Below are 17,615 nucleotides of genomic sequence, written 5' to 3'. Positions count from 1 at the left end.
TGGAGTAGTGTAAAGCTCGCCGCCATTCCCTGCAGTGATGAATCACGCTTCACAATCTGACAGCCCGACAGACGAATCTGGGTTTGGTGGATGCCAGGAAAATGCTACCTGCCCGAATGCATAGTGCCGACTGTAAAGTTTGGTGGAGGAATAACGGTCTGGGGCTGTTTTTCCATGGTTCGTGCTAGGACCCTTAGTTCCAGTGAAGGGAAATATTAATGCTACAGCATAAAATGACATACTAGATGATTCTGTGCTTCCAACTTTGTGGCAACAGTTTGGGGAAGGCCCTTTCCTGTTTCAGCACGACTATGCCCCCGTGCACAAAGCGAGGTACATAAAGAAATGCTTTGTTGAGATCGTGTGGAAGAGAGCCCTGACCTCAACCCCATCGAACACTTTGGGATAAATTGGACCGTTGACTGCAAGCCAGGCCTAATCGCCCAACATCAGCCCCCCAACCTCACTAATGTGCTTGAGGCTGTCCACATACTTTTAGTCATGTAGTGTATTTACAATTAGATACAGCATAGTGGATACTAGCATATTAATTCATACTGTAGTGACGTACAGTGCATTCAGAAAGAATTCAGACCTCTTGACTTTTTCTACATTTTGTTATGTTACAGCCTTAACGTAAAATGCATTAAATATTTTGTTTACGTCATCAATCTACACACAATACCTGATAATGATAAAGCGAGAACAGGTTTAGACATTTTTACAAAATGTATTACAAAAACAAACAAAAATACTTTGCATAAGTACTCGGACCCTTTGCTATGAGACTCGAAATTGAGCTCAGGTGCATCCTGTTTCCATTGATCATCCTTGAGATGTTTCTACAACTTTATTGGTCCACCTGTGGTAAATTCATTTGATTGGACATGATTTGGAAAGGCACACCTGTCTATATAAGGTCCCACAGTTGACAGTGCATGTCAGAGCAAACACCAAGCCATGAGGTCGAAGGAATTGTCCTTAGAGCTCCGAGACAGGATTGTGTCGAGACACAGATCTGGGGAAGGGCACCAAAACATTTCTGCACCACTGAAAGTCCCCAAGAACACAGTGGCCTACATTATACTTTAATGGAAGACGTTTGGAACCACCAATACTCTTCCTAGAGCTGTCCGCCCCACCAAACTGAGCAACCGGGGGAAAATGGCCTTGCTCAGGGAGATGACCAATAACCCGATGGTCACTGACAGAGCTCCAGAGTTCCTCTGTGGAGATGGGAGAACCTTCCAGAAGGACAACCATCTCTGCAGCACTCCACCAATCAGGCCTTTATGGTAGAGTGGCCAGACAGAAGCCACTTTCCTCCAGATGCCAAGTATCACATCTGGAGGAAACCTGGCACCATCCCTCAGGTGAAAGATGGTAGTGGCAGCATCATGCTGTAGGGATGTTTTTCAGCAGCAGGGACTGGGAGACTAGTCAGGCTCGAGGGAAAGAAGACCAGAGCAAATTACAGTGATCCTTCATGAAAACCTGCACAAGAGCGCTCAGGACCTCAGACTGAGGGAGAAGGTTCACCTTCCAACAGGACAACGACTCTAAGCACACAGCCAAGACAATGCAGGAGTGGCGTCGGGACAAGTCTCTGAATGTCCTTGAGTGGCCCATCCAGAGTCCGGACTTGAACCCGATCAAACATCTGTTGAGAGACCTGAAAATATCTGTGCAGCAACGCTCCCCTTCCATCCTGACAGAGCTTGAGCGGATCTACAAAGAATGGGAAAAACTCCTCAAATACAGGTGTAGCGTCATACCCAAGAACACTGGAGGCTGTAATCGCTGCTTAAGATGCTTCAACAAAGTACTCCGTATAGGAGTAAATGTAAATGTATTATTTAAGTTTATTTTTAATACATTTCCTAAAATTTCTAAAAACCTGTTTTTGCTTTGTCATTATGGGGTATTGTGGGTACATTGATGAGGGGGAAAAAACAATTTAATCCATTTTAGAATATGGCTGAAACGTAACATGTAGAAAAAGTCAAGGGGTCTGAATACTTTCCGAAGGCTCTGTATGTGGAACGATGACTGCAACACATGACTTTTCAGAAGGAAAGTCTGGATACAGTCTGTAGGCTGTCATTCCCTTGCGCAAGAGGATCTTCTTGACACACACACACACACACACACACACATACACACACACACACACACACACACACACACACACACCTTAATTAGAGAGACCAGATGCTGGCAGGCTAAACTGAGTAAACACAGCTTGATATGCACAGATATAACCTCCCTGAACCCACTGAAGCTACGCACACAATCTGCATTGCAATACACACCAACTTACACAAATACACACAACTTATACAATGCAATACTAGGGCTGACCATATTTAGTCAACTGGTCGATTGTTTGGTCGACCAAGATTTTTTTAGTCGAGCAGTTGCAAATACACGAAACAAAAATATAAAACGCAACATGTAAAGTGTCCCATACAAAATCCCAGGAATGTTCCATATGCACAAAAAGCTTATTTCTCTCAAATTGTGTTCCTTGGTGTCCACATCACCAACAAACAATCATGGTACAAACACACTAAGACAGCCGTGAAGAGGGCACGACAAAGCCTATTCCCCCTCGGAGACTGACATGATTTGGCATGGGTCCTCAGATCCTCAAAAAGGTTCCACAGCTGCACTATTGAGAGCATCCTGACGGGTTGCATTACTGCCTGGTAGAGCAACTGCTCGGCCTCCGACCGCAAGGCGCTAGAGGGTACGCCCCAATATATCTATCACTGGGGCCAAGCCTCCAAACCATCCAGGACCTCTATACCAGGCGGTGTCAGATGTAGGCCCTAAAAATTGCCAAAGACTCCAGCCACCCAAGTCAGACTGTTCACTCTACTACCACATGGCAAGCAGTACCGGAGTGCCAAGCGTCCAAAAGGCTTCTTAACAGCTTCTACCCCCAAGCCATAAGACTGCTGAACAGCTAATAAAACGGCTACCCGGCATTTGTAAAAATAAATTAAAACATTGAAACGTTAAAAAAAGATCTGCTACAGCTACTCGCTGTTTATTATCTATGCATAGTCACCAACCCCTACCTACATATTACGTCAAATAAAAATTGGTACCCCCTGTATATAGCTTGTTATTGTCATTTTATTGTGTCAATTCATTTCTTAAATTGTATTTTTCTAAAGACCGCATTGTTGCTTTTAGGGCCGGTTCTATTCGGCGCATGTGACAAATAAAATTTGATTTGGCATCTGTCTCAGTGGTCTAATCCATTGTGGAGTCCACGGGGATGGCACATCAGTAATACATTTTCTGTTAATTCAAACATTCCTAATATACCATTTTTGATTGGTTACGTTAATTTCTGTTAATGCATTCAATATCTCATTATTTTACAGTCTTTTACCACTCTCATTGTCGGAGTGGACACATTGTTTGCCCACCGCACCACATAGGCTACATTTGTGAGGAACAAGTTTTGGTTTATTTCTTTCCATTTAGGAGTTGTCCATTTATTAACTGTCTTTTGTTTGTCGTGCTCCTGTCAATGTTGAGTAAGGATGCACACCTGATTATGCATAGAAGTAGGCCTAGGCTACTAAGTAGGCCTTGCGTACAAATGTAGACCTAGGCTACTAAGTAGGCCTTGCGTACAAATGTAGACCTAGGCTACTAAGTAGGCCTTGCGTACAAATGTAGGCCTACAGATAAGCCCATTTGGTGATCTGATAGTATTCTCTTAACACAACACCACTGTGGAGCTTCTCAACCTAATTTTTTCTTTACCTCAAACAGCAAGTAAACAAAAGTCTGTCATTCGCAGTGGATGTAAAAACAATAGTTCCTCAACGTAGCCTATTTGGAAAATCTTTCCAGCTCTGTTTTAATAACCACTCGGTGTGAAAGGGGAAGACAAAAATGGTCTGATCCGGTGTAGTCATAAAATAGGCCTACCTGATTACTTCTTATCCCTTTTGCAAATAGCCTACAGCTGTGTCTGTCTGGAGCAGGAAACTGAGGGTGCAGAGTATTTTATAAGTTTGCTAGCAAGAGCTTCAGGCCAGACCAAGTTGATAATTGATTAAATGTTTCAAGTTCTTTGCAGACAGGTCATGCGTAGCCAATGTGATTTATAGGATATATTTTTTTTTTATCAGGGTATTTTCTACCTGCAGGCTACAATGTTTTTATTTGTTGGCTTTATGTAGGCTATTTTTACATAGTTGGCAATGGCAATAGAAGCTCCTTTTAGAATTTTGATTAACCACATGATAACGATTTGGAGATACGAAGACTCATTATAAATTAAATTAAACTGTTCCACAAAAATGTGCATATGAAAATCATAACTGACACGCATATCTGTAGAAATGGTAAGAAACATTGGCACTCCAAATGGAAAAGGTTGCCGACCACTGGTGTAGCCTACGAAGGCCAGCAGAAGCAGGAACAGGTTCTTCTGGTTAGGCTATCTTGATCTCTGGCTCCATCTTGAGCCATATGCGTGTCTTAATTATTTAAATCACAGTGTGCTTAAAGCACCAGACAAGCTCAGTAGCCTACATATAGTTGCTTTGATTAAAACACATAGGATGTGTCTAAATGTGACCGACCAGCTCAGAATCAGTCTAATGTAGCAAAATTTGAAATTGTGTTTTTTTTACATTGGATAAAAGTAGAGACTCAGATACAAAATGTTAAATCATATACACTACAGTTGAGGAACAACAAAAATGGGAAAGTAATTCTGCTTTGAAAGTTGATAAACTTGTAAAATCAATTTTTTTAGAAAATGGCCTTTGAATGTTTTGGTACTACTACTGGAGAGCCCTTCTTTGTCTACACCCATTCAGCATTGTTCAGACCCTCTTAAGCTTTAGCCCCACCCATCTCTTTAAGAGTTGATCCAAGTATTCTGTACTAACAGCAGCAGTCAGCCAAGCTAACTTGCTAGCTACTTCAAGACACAAATGAGAGAACAGCTCACTGAACATTACTCGCCCTAGCAGAGCTGGTTAGGCTGTTATGTTATCCAGAGCATTGGTGACAGCAACTGTGCTGTTAGATTTAATTTACGAACGGACAGACACTGGCCATACTCAACGGGTGTTGAGCGTTCGTGAATTCAGCAGTTACTATGCGCTCTGGCACACTCAGACGAGAGTCTATTGTTAAGACATGTAGCTAGCTAGCTAGGTAAACAATTAACTGTAATCCCAACTCATGACATTACTATCCTGCATAAATCTGCAGGTAGCTAACCAAACAGGTTCAATGTTAGCTAGCTAACATTAGGCTATAACCAAGATCATACACAACATTAGCTAGCGAGACAGCTAGCTAACAAAACACTTCAACTTGAAATGAAAATACTTTGTCAAAATTAGAAATGTGTAATATCTGAAAATGTAGCTAGCTAGACTATTTTACCCATGGTCTGAAATTGGAGTAAATAGCCAGATTGAATTTACCAGCTAGTATGTCTACCAACAGTTGTTGCAGTGACATTCTATTGAAATGGATACTTACATAGTGGAGTCTTTTATTAGTTAAGACATGTAGCTAGCTAGCTAAACAATGAACCATAATCCCAACCAATGACGTTACTACCCTGCATTAATCTGCAGGTAGCTAACCAACCAGGTTCAATATTAACTAGCTAACATTACGCTATAATTAGCCAAGCAAATGGCTCTATGATAAGAATAATAAGATCACACACATAACGTTAGTTAATGAGCCAGCCAGCTAACATTAGCTAGCTAACAGTACACATTAACTTCAAATAAAACCATTTTCTGTCAAAATTTGAAACGTGTAATATCTGAAAATGTAGTTAGCTAGACTATCTTACCTGTATACATCATGGATGGATGCATATCCTGTCAGATGCCATGGTTGCCCTTAGTTTGAAGATGCAATCTAGAGATAGGTGTTTTCTCCATCTCCTTAGCTACCATACTTGAATTCCATTGATTTCAAAACACAGACCTCCAGAGAGTGGAGAGCAACACTTGTGCAGTTTTACTAAGAAATACATTTAAAAAAGCCGCATTAGACAGCATTACCTAGACAAATTGACCAGCTCAAATAGACAGAAGCATGCTATAAGGGAGACCAGTCCAAACTCATCTCTCGGCACGTCCTGCCCACTCATTACCTCAGCCAATCATGGATAGTGGGAAGGTCCCTTCCTTTTTCTGTGGCTAAACCAACTATGCTCGTAATGTAACAATGTTATTCATATTTACAGATGGCAAAGATGTTTTTTTTAAGGCACATGAAAAACGCATTTTGATTAAAAAATAAAAGTTTACATTCAAACGGCTATCATGTGAAGTAGTGACCCACAATATACGCCTAGTTTCCTGAAACGGGTCACATATAGGGAAAAATACACATTTCAAAATGTTGATCAATTGGTCAAAAGAACAGACTGCTGGTCGACAAATATTTTTTCCGTTGCGTCGAGCTCTACACAATACAATACACCCTAGACCCATTCCAATTCGCATACCGCCCAAACAGATCCACAGGTGACGCAATCACACTCCACACCGCCCTTTCTCACCTGGAGAAAATGAACACCTATGTGAGAATGCTGTTCATCGACTACAGCTTAGTGTTCAACTCCATAGTGCCCACGAAGCTCATCACTAAGCTAAGGACTCTGGGACTAAACACCTCCCTCTGCAACTGGATCCTGGACTTCCTGACGGCACGACCCAGGTGGTAAGAGTAGGCAACAACACGTCTGCCATGCTGATCCTTAACACTGGGGCCCCTAAAGGGTGTGTACTTAGTCCCCTTCTGTACTCCCTGTTAACCCACGACTGTGTGAACAAACACGACTCCAACACCATCATTAAGTTTGCTGACGACACAACAGTGGTAGGCCTGATCACCGACAATGATGAGACAGCCTATAGGGAGGTGGTCAGAGAACTGGCAGTGTGGTGCCAGGACAACAACCTCTCCCTCAATGTAAGCAAGACAAAGGAGCTGATCGTGGACTACAGGAAAAGGCGTGCCGAACAGGCCCCCATTAACATTGACGGGGCTGTAGTGGAGCGGGTTGAGAGTTTCAAGTTCCTTGGTGTCCACATTACCAACGAACTATCATGGTCAAAACATACCAAGACAGTCGTGAAGATGGCACGACAACACCTTTTCCCCCCTCAGGAGACTGAAAAGATTTGGCATGGGCCCCCAGAACGTCAAAAGGTTCTACAGCTGCACCATCGAGAGCATCCTAACCGGTTGCATCCCCCCCCCCAGAGGATAGTGCAAATGACCAAGCTTCCTGCCACCCAGGACCTATATAATAGGCTGTGTCAGAAGAAAGCCAATAAAATTGTCAGAGACTCCAGTCACCGAAGTTATAGACTGTTTTCTCTGCTACCGCACGGCAAGCGGTACCGGAGCGCCAAGTCTAGGACCAAAAGGCTCCTCAACAGCCTCTACCCCCAAGCCATGAGACTGTTGAACAATTCATATAAATCGCCACCGGACAATTTACATTGACCCCCCCTTGTACACTGCTGCTATTCACTGTTTGCTCGTTACCTTGCATAGTCACTTCGCCCCCACCTACATGTACAGATTACCTCAACTAGACTATACCCCTGCACACTGACTCGGTACCGGTGCCCCCTATATATAGTCTCTTTATTGTGTTACTTTTAATTATTACTTTTTATTTTAGCCTACTTGGTAAATATTTTCTTCTTCATGAACTGCACTTTTGGTTAAGGGCTTGTAAGTAAGCATTTCACGGTAAAGTCTACACTTGTTGTACTCGGTGCATGTGGCAAAAAAAAAGTTTGATTTGATAAGATTAAAGTACACACCAAATACCACAATACACACCACCTTACTCTGAGTGCTCAGTATGACAGGGTTGTGTGTGTACACACACACAGTTGAAGTCGGAAGTTTACATACACCTTAACCAAATACATTTAAACTCAGTTTTTCACAATTCCTGACATTTAATCCTAGTAAAAATTCCCTTCAGTTAGGATCACCACTTTATTTTAAGAATGTGAAAATGTCAGAATAAAAGGACAGACTGATTTATTTCGACATGTATTTATTTATTCACATTCCCAGTGGGTCAGAAGTTTACATACACTCAATTAGTATTTGATAGCATTGCCTTTAAATTGTTTAACTTGGGTCAAACTGTTCAGGTAGCCTTCCACAAGATTCTCACAATAAGTTGGGTGCATTTTGGCCCATTCCTCCAAACAGAGCTGGTGTAACAGACAGGTTTGTAGGCCTCCCTGCTCGCACATGCGTTTCCAGTTCTGCCGACAAATTTTTTATCGATTTCTATGTGATGGCCACTCCAATACCTTGACTTTGTTGTCCTTAAGCCATTTTGCCACAACTTTGGAAGTATCCTTGGGGTCATTGTCCACTTGGAAGATGCATTTGCGACCAAGCTTTAACTTCCTGACTGATGTCTTAAGATGTTGCTTCAATGTATCCACATAATTGTCCTTCCTCATGATGCCATGTATTTTGTGAAGTGCACCAGTCCCTCCTGCAGCAAAGCACCCCACAACATGATGCTGCCACCCCCGTGCTTCACGGTTGGGATGGTGTTCTTTGGCTTGCAAGTCTCCCCCTTTTTCCTCCAAACATAACGATGGTCATTACTGCCAAACTGTTCTATTTTTGTTTCATCAGACCAGAGGATATTTCTCCAAAAAGTACGATCTTTGTCACCATGTGCAGTTGCAAACCGTAGTCTGGCTTTTTTATGCCGGTTTTGGAGCAGTGGCTTCTTCCTTGCTGAGCGGCCTTTCAGGTTATGTCGATATAGGACTCGTTGTATTGTGGATATAGATACTTTTGTACCTGTTTCCTCCAGCATCTTCACAAGGTCCTTTGCTGTTGCTCTGGGATTGATTTGCACTTTTCACACCAAAGTACGTTCATCTCTAGGAGACAGAACGCATCTCTTTCCTGAACGGTATGACGGCTGTGTGGTCCTATGGTGTTTATACTTGCGTACTATTGTTTGTACAGATGAACGTGGTACCTTCAGGTGTTTGGAAATTGCTCCCAAGGATGAACCAGACTTGTGGAGGTCTACAAAAAAAAATCTGAGGTCTTGCTGATTCATTTAGATTTTCCCATGATGTCAAGCAAAGAGGCACTGAGTTTGAAGGTAGGCCTTGAAATACATCCACAAGTACACCTCCAAATGACTCAATTGATGTCAATTAGCCTATCAGGACCTTCTAAAGCCATGACATCATTTTCTGGAGTTTTCCGAGCTGTTTAAAGGCACAGTCAACTTAGTGTATGTAAACTTCTGACCCACTGGAATTGTGATATAATTCACTGTAAGTGAAATAATCTGACTGTAAACAATTGTTGGAAAAAAATACTTATGTCATGCACATAGTAGGTGTCCTAACCGACTTGCCAACTATAACCGACTAACTATAGTTTGTTAACAAGAAATTAGTGGAGTGGTTGAAAAACTAGTTTAAATGACTACAACCAAAGTGTATGTAAACTTCCGACTTACACACACACATATATATATATAGTACACACACACACACACACAGTCAAAAGTTTGGACATACCCACTCATTCAAAGGTTTTTCTTCATTTTTACTATTTTCTTTATTGCAGAATAATAGTGAAGATATCAAAACTATGAAATAACACATATGGAATACTGTCGTAACCAACAAAGTGTTAAACAAATCGAAATAACTTTTATATTTGAGATTCCTCAAAGTCGCCACCCTTTGTCTTGATGACAGCTTTGCACACGCTTGGTATTCTCTCAACCAGCTTCATGAGGTGGATACCTGGAATGCCTGGAATGTATTTAAATTAAAAAGTGTGCCTTCTTTAAAATAATTTGTGTAATTTGTTTATTTCTTAATGCGTTTGAGCCAATCAGTTGTGTTGTGACAAGGTAGGGTTGGTATACAGAAGATAGCCATATTTGGTAAAATACCAAGTTCATATTATGGCAAGAACAGCTCAAATAAGCAAAAAGAAATGACGGTCCATCATTATTTTAAAACATGAATGTCAGTCAATCTGGAACATTTCAAGAACTTTGAAAGTTTCTTCAAGTGCAGTTGCAAAAACCATCAAGAGCTATGATGAGACTGGCTCTCATGAGGACCCCACAGGAAAGGAAGAACCAGAGTTACCTCTGCTGCAGAGGAGAAGTTCATTAGAGTTACCAGCCTCAGAAAATCGGAAGTTAACTGCACCTCAGTTTGCAGCCCAAATAAATGCTTCAGAGTTCAAGTAACAGACACAACTGTTCAGAGGAGACTGCTTGAATCAGGCCTTCATGGTCGAATTGGTCGAATTTCTGCAAAGAATCCACTACTAATGGACACCAATAATAAGAAGAAGACTTGCTTGGGGCAAGAAACACTAGCAATGGCATTAGACTGGTGGAAATCTGTCCTTTAGTCTGATGAGTCCAAATTTGTGATTTTTGGATCAAACCGCTGTGTCTTTGTGAGACACGGAGTAGGTGAACAGATGTGGTTCACACCGTGAAGCATGGAGGAGGAGGTGTGGTGGTGCTTTGCTGGTGACACTGTCTGTGATTTATTTAGAATTCAAGGCACACTTAACCAGCATTCTTCAGCGATACGCCATCCCATCTGGTTTGCTCTTAATGGGACAATCATTTGTTTTTTAACAGGATAATGACCCAAAACACCTCCAGGCTGTGTAAGGGCTATTTGACAAAGAAGGAAAGTGATGGAGTGCTGCATCAGATGACCTGGCCTCCCCAATCACCCAACCTCAACCCAATTGAGATGGTTTGGGATGAGTTGGACTGCAGAGTGAAGGAAAACCAGCAAAACAAGTGCTCAGCATATGTGGGAACTCCTTCAAGACTGTTGGAAAAGCATTCCTCATGTAGCTGGTTGAGAGAATGCCACGGTGTCGTCAAGGCAAAGGGTGGCTACTTTGAAGAATCTAAAATATATTTTGATTTGGTTAACACTTTTTTGGTTACTACATGATTCCATATGTGTTATTTCATAGTTTTGATGTCTTCACTATTATTATACAATGTAGAAAATAGTCAAAATAAAGACAAACCCCTGAATGAGTAGGTTTATCCAAACTTTGACTGGTACTGTACAGATGTCTATATTGTTTTTCTTTAAATTGAACCTTTATTTAACTAGGCAAGTCAGTTAAGAACACATTTTTATTTACAATAACGGCCTACCCCGGCCAAACCCAGGCGACGCTGGGCCAATTGTGCGCGCCTATGGGACTCCCAATCACGGACGGATGTGATACAGCCTGGATTCGAACCAGGGACTACAGTGAAGCCTGTTACACTGACATGCAGTGCTTTAGAACGCTGCATCTTCATACACACACATATATATATAGACATACATATAAAAACATGTACACTGAAAAGCTGACAGCACCAGTTTCTGTTCGGTCTGGAGTACGATGGATTTCTGATTGCGTCTTGAACCAGCAACCCGCATTTTCTTTTTGCCACAAAGGTTGAGACCATTTAGCAGAGGGCCGAAATACGCTTAAGAGGTTAGCGGCTGTGTTCTGACAGTTGTCCAAGATGAGAATACCCAGCAAATCAACATAGACAGACAGGCAGCCACACAAAGCACTATGCATGTATGCAGTGTCCTTGACTCTTATTGATCGGGTTGTGTCATATTGATCAAGCTAACAGACATGACAATTAATATTCTCTCAGTTAAAGAGATGAATGAGACACTGCAATTATGGCACAGTACAAGGCTATCCCACTGTAATGGTATAGTTACAGATTATATAACACCTGTAACAGACTGCTATATCATGTTTTTACAGCATTAAATACAGCTTACATAGTACTCAATAAGTTAAATATGCAACAACAACAAAAATATCAGTGAGGCTGTTCCCAATTGCTTAGCCAGGGGAAGGATGAAGGTGTGATATATAACCAGAGGAGGCTGGTGGGAGAAGCTATAGGAGGATGGGCTCATTGTAATGGCTGGTGTGGAATTATTGGAACAGAGTCTAATATGTGGTTTCCATAGGTTTGATACCGTTCCATTTATTCCATTCCAGCCATTACAATGAGCATGTCCTCCTATATTTCCTCCCACCAGCCTCCTCTGTATCAAGCCTACAGTAAGATTATATATTTTCAGTTCACTGCAGCAGTCACACCTAGTCTCGAGTGAAGGGGACTGTGTCTATCTACGGGGATAAAAGCCAGCTTTAAAGCTTGTGCGTGTTGCTGTGCCCGAGGGAGATCCACCTGAATGTTCCGGTGACAATAATACAGCAATAATAGCCGTGGCCCTGCCCTTGGCGGGGAAAATGACAGCAGGGGGAAATAACAGCCAGATGCCCTCCTTTAGAGGTCACACAATCTGAAAAATCGTCACGAGCAGATATTGCGGGGTCTCCCTTCTCTGAAGAAAAGCACTAGCACGAGGACACACCCAGAAAAAGGAGTGCGAAGGGAGGAGAGGAGGAGACGAGAAGAGAGCTGATTACGTCCCTTGACATGATGTAAGAAGGGTTGACTTTTCAAAGCACTTATTACTTAACAGGGGTTGTCTCTCCTTTTTCTAAGCTTAAGCTAAAACCTTATATTATGTTTTGCAGTCAACAAGCACAGCCATTCACTACACATGAAATGTAGAATCTGAACTACGAAAAATAACCACTCGATTAAGCTAAACCTGCATAGCCAGTAATGCAGAGACGCATACATATACAAGCAAAAGTTTGCACACACACGAGATGACCCCTGATTATAGCCCAAAGGCCAGGAGATAGCGATATAGTGTTGTTTCATTTTACCGTCCAAAGGGAATCCATGCAGCTGGCTATACACTGGTATCCCCCTTGGAACGGTTCGTTAATAAAACATTCTCCATTCAGGCTGCAAAGGATTCAATTTCCTCCTTAATTCGCTATATGGTAAGAAGGTGGGGGAAAAAGGGAAAAATATGCTTACTTTATTAAACACCATTTTCCACCACCATGCTACAGTGGCTAATGCTAGTCCCGGATTTTGTGTACTGTGTTCAGTGAATCAGGTTACAGCAGACTGTTTTTTCACCCCTGGTCTGATTGGCTGAATGCCCCCCCCCCCCCCCCCCCCCCACCTTCTCCCATTAAATCAAGTTAAGGAGGAAATGTACGGTTTTGCAGCCTGAATGGAGAATGTTTTATGTATAAACCGGTTCAGAGGAGATATGAGTGTAAGGCCAGCTGCATGGATTCCCTTTGGACGGTAAGATGAAACCACTCAATATCGCCATCTACTGGGCTTTGGGATACCCCAATGACAGATGCGCATTGCTGTCAGTGACATGTCCCACGATTAAAACTATTGGATAAACCCAGGGTCGCATTAAATGCTTCTTCACATGCACAGTAACGTATTTCTAACATGAGAGAAACTGTTGCGACAAACACTCTTTGGTGAAGGACAGACTCAATGTCTAAACACGCTAAATCTCCCCCCATTACACAGCAATTAGGTTTGGGGAAATGAAAAAAGGATGCGGCTCATCAACAGCTGTTCCCACCTAGAAAACATCCGTGTTTATGATCAAACTGGGAGGACTGTTTATTGAAACTTGATTATGCTATACCCAAGTAGGACTAGCTCTGCAGACAACAGGCAATTTGTTGACTTGATAAAGCCAATACAAAACACACGCAACCATTCATTCATTCATTCATTCACACACCTGTGTGGTAGAGGCACAGTCCTTACCCGGATGCTGAGGGTAGTCAGACGGCAGGAGAAGGTCTCAATGAGCGCTCATTTCCTTTGCTCAGCTCACCTCACTAACACACAATCACTGTCTCCACCAGCGGGTAAATCCAGTGTCCCGTATCTCAGACAGAAAAAAACTGTCCTCTTCCGCTTCGGTCAGAGCTGGGTTTTGCAAAAGGTATTTCAGTGAGTAGCCAAGCCTACAGTTTGACATAGAAAAACAAAACAAAAAAACTAAATCAGTGGCTATATTATGCCGTTGAGATGGAAAGAGAAATCCGTGAGATGGATTTGCCCCTATGCGTTATTTGGCATAAATGTGCGTGCTGGATGGATCTGTAGAAGTGCGAGCTATAGCCTACGGTTTTGTTTTGTTTTGTTCCCCATCTGGGCTCCAATTTGACAACTGTGACATTACACAGTGATGGGCTTGATCGCGGCACTTTACAGACGTGTTTTAGATATCAGTAACTCTACATTAAGTACATGATAAACTAGAGCAACACGTTACGAGTCCCGAAAGTAAACCAACTTCTGAGATTTCACTTCGAAAACTAACACCCTTCCTCTACAAATAGGAGGAAATGATCGCACAGAGGAAGGACCTGCTCGGTCCGAAAGCACAGCAGCAGACCCAATAGATTCACTTAGCGAGGTTTCTTGTTTTGTCTAAATTGTGAGTTGGTTCCGGGTTCACGTACATCCGCGGTAAACGTACAGATAAACGCGACCTATCCCCAGACTACTGAAAAATCAGAGCGTACCGATCGGTTCACCGAGAGGGATACAGCAGTGTCTGGTGCGAGCGTCGCCGGGGAGAGAAAGAGAGGGAGGGATCAGCTCGGGATTACCCAGTTAAAGCTAGAATCCTTAGTTGCTAAATACATTTTTGGATTTATTAAGGCATGACATATATCAATTGATTCTTTAATAATATAATTCATGAATGCCTCATGAGCTTAGTTCAACTGTCGTACCCCATTAGAACCCAAAATATAAGCTTGTTTTACCCCAATGTTTGTAGCCGAAAAACATTGTTGAAACTACAATTATGATATCATCAGTCCTTGCATCCATAGCTCTGTCTATGAATGTGAGAGTGGTTACATTTTCAACAGAACCATCCCTCGGCTGTCTACCAAAACAGAGAAATATATCATTATAATTGTTCCATGGCGGTGTGTGGGCAATAGGGTTTGAGTGAGTGTCTGTGCATATGAATGGAAGGTGAACATGAATATGTACAGGAGGGCAGGAGAGAATGGGTGTGCAGAGCATAGGGTATATGTTGTGTGTGAATAAAGGAGAATGGATGAGTAAGTAGATGAGGGGTGTAAATGTGTCTGAGAAGAAGGGAGGGGGAAAGATGGGGGTTAGGAGATAAACTTGGACAGGGCAGGGGGGTGATGATCTTGGCTTGGTAGGGTGGCGAGGGAAGGGTGGGTAAGGATGCGAGGGTGGGACAATCTGGGCTTGGGTGGACAAGAGTAAAGATGAAATACAATTCCGCTTGCCTTGGGTGGAGTAAAGCGGGGGAAACGTGGAGGGGGTGGTGGAGAGGGATGGATTTGTAGAGAGGGAAGGACTTAATGATACTACAATGTAATTGTATTTCATTTTTTATGACTTGTAAAATGAATAAGAGTTGTGAACAGATTAGGAAAGAATATTGAATCATTATTATTCTTTGTTTGTCATTACAACTAAGATTTAATGATGGTTATCGTTGATGAGAGGCGACGGTCAAGAGCCGTGCATCCTCCGAAACACAACCCTGCCAAGCCGCACTACTTCTTGACACACTGCTTGCTTAACCCAGAAGCCAGCTGCATAAATGTGTTGAAGGAAACACCGTCCAACTGGCAACCAGGGTCAGCTGGCCCACCACAAGGAGTTGCTAGAGCGAGATGGAACAAGGAAATCCCAGCCGGCCAAACCCTTTCCTAACCTGGACGACGCTGGGCCAATTGTGCACCGCCTCATGGGGTTTCCAGTCAAGGCCGGCTGTGACACTGCCTGGGATTGACCCTGGGGCTGTAGTGACGCCTCAATGCAGTAAACAATTTACTGGACTCAAAAACAATGATATAGTGGTTTAGAATGATTCTCTGATATCATGTTAAATTGCACCAATAGAAAATACACTTAGCAACAGAATTTGGAGAATGAAAAAAATGAAAACCTTTACTATTACAAATGTAGACAGAGGACATAGAAAAGCCAACACCCAATATAATTTGGGATGCCTTTAAGGCGTACATTATGGGGCTGATAGTCTCATACTCGTCAAAAATTACATCTGATTTAGTAATTCAAATGAAATAAAAATAAATTACTATCTTAAACATTTTGCCAGGAATACGATATTTTACTTTTCCAGGTTAAACTCAAATAAAGCATTTTGATGGAAATGTTCTTGCGTGTATGTTTAGTACAATGCTGCTTTTGTAATAACCTGTATTAGTTGGGTTCATGCGAGTGACTGATTGATTACACAAAGGAAGAAACCACACTATCACTCCCAAGCTATTTGGCAGTATGCCCAGATATTGTTCTCGGACTAGATAAACGATACAAGGTCTCAGCTTTGAGAGAAGGGGAACACCCCTTTTCAGAGTTTTCATCAAGCTTGTATAGAGTTTGTGAACCTCTGAGCATTAAATGAAGATTGCTTCATTTCCTTTGAGTTTGAGTCCTTAGTGTTGAAGTCATAGGAAATGCAATCTGGGAGCTGGAATTACATAGGACCCATACCTTTCCCATTGTAAGAGCCTGGGACCTCAGACCCTAGCCTGAAGAAGTTGAAGGGATCCAGAGAGAACTAGGCAAAAGTTTGGGAAACCTCATTAATAATGTTGTATAGGCATTCTGGGAGAATACCTAAGTAGTTCAGGGAACTACACAAATGTTCGAGAAACCTCGTTAGCATATGGTAATAGTGTTGACTTTGATTGATCACGTTATATAAGGATTCTGTCTGAATGTGTGGACTTCGATTGATAACGTTATATAAAGATTATCTTTGAATACCTAAGAAAGTTCTGTGTGATGTAATGAATGAAATATGGGAAGGTGTGTGTGAAGTAGTGAGTAGTGAGGTGGTGTGTGTGAAGATAAGAAAGGAGAGATTATTATTACCAAATATGTTGTATGAATAGAATATTGCCGTGAAGGAGGAAATTGTGAGGAATGTATGCCCAAACCCCTGTATTATAAAAATAAGGAAGTAACTACAGCAACACAAAATGTGACTCGTTTCAGGAAACTAGGCGTATGTCGCACGTCACTACTTCACAGGAGCACCATTTGAACACCATTTTTTTGGCATAAATTCTTTCTGGAACATGTGAACTTTCATGTGCCTTAATAACAAACGTTTATGCCATCTGTAAATACAAAAACAATTGTTAAATTACGAGCCTAGTTGGTTTAGCCATGGGAAAAGACAGCAAACTTTCCGCTAGCCATGATTGGCTGAGATAATGAGTGGGCTGGACATCCGGACATGAGTTCAGATTGGTCTGCCATGTACCACACTTCTGTCTATATTATGAGCTGGTCAGTATGTGTATGTAATCCTTTCTAACGCAGCTTTAAAAATATATATATCATGTAGTAGAACTGCATGACTTGCTCTCAACTTTCTGGAGTAACGAGTTATGAAATCAGTGGAATTAGTGTATGATAGCTAAGGAGATGGTGAAAATGCTGGCGTTTGATTGCAAATATGCAGACGGAGTCAAAAAGAGAACCCACAGAAGGCTCCGGATTACATCTTCAAACTAAGGGCAACCATGGCGTCTGTGACAGAGAGGGAGAAGCGTCCATCCATGTATATGGGTAA

At 42.0% G+C, this 17,615-nt stretch overlaps 1 protein-coding gene across 6 annotated transcripts in view; it reads right to left on the bottom strand.

Moving 5' to 3' along the window:
* The window catches only part of LOC110528364 (plasma membrane calcium-transporting ATPase 1), a 173,752-nt gene extending 159,176 nt beyond the window's left edge, over positions 1 to 14,576 (bottom strand). For 5 of the 6 annotated variants that reach the window (XM_021610376.2, XM_036983968.1, XM_036983967.1 and 2 more), the window contains exon 1: positions 13,769 to 14,576. The gene's annotated coding sequence lies outside the window, so the exon portion shown is untranslated. Of the gene's footprint in view, positions 1 to 13,742 lie in introns of all 6 variants that reach the window. The other variant, XM_021610377.2, reaches the window with a different exon arrangement.
* Positions 14,577 to 17,615: the final 3,039 nt, after the last annotated feature.

This window comes from Oncorhynchus mykiss, chromosome 7, assembly GCF_013265735.2.
Source record: "Oncorhynchus mykiss isolate Arlee chromosome 7, USDA_OmykA_1.1, whole genome shotgun sequence".
NCBI classification, from domain to species: Eukaryota; Metazoa; Chordata; class Actinopteri; order Salmoniformes; family Salmonidae; genus Oncorhynchus; species Oncorhynchus mykiss.
The sequence above is the reverse complement of the archived record's forward strand: the minus strand, read 5'-3'. Positions and strand labels throughout refer to the sequence as shown.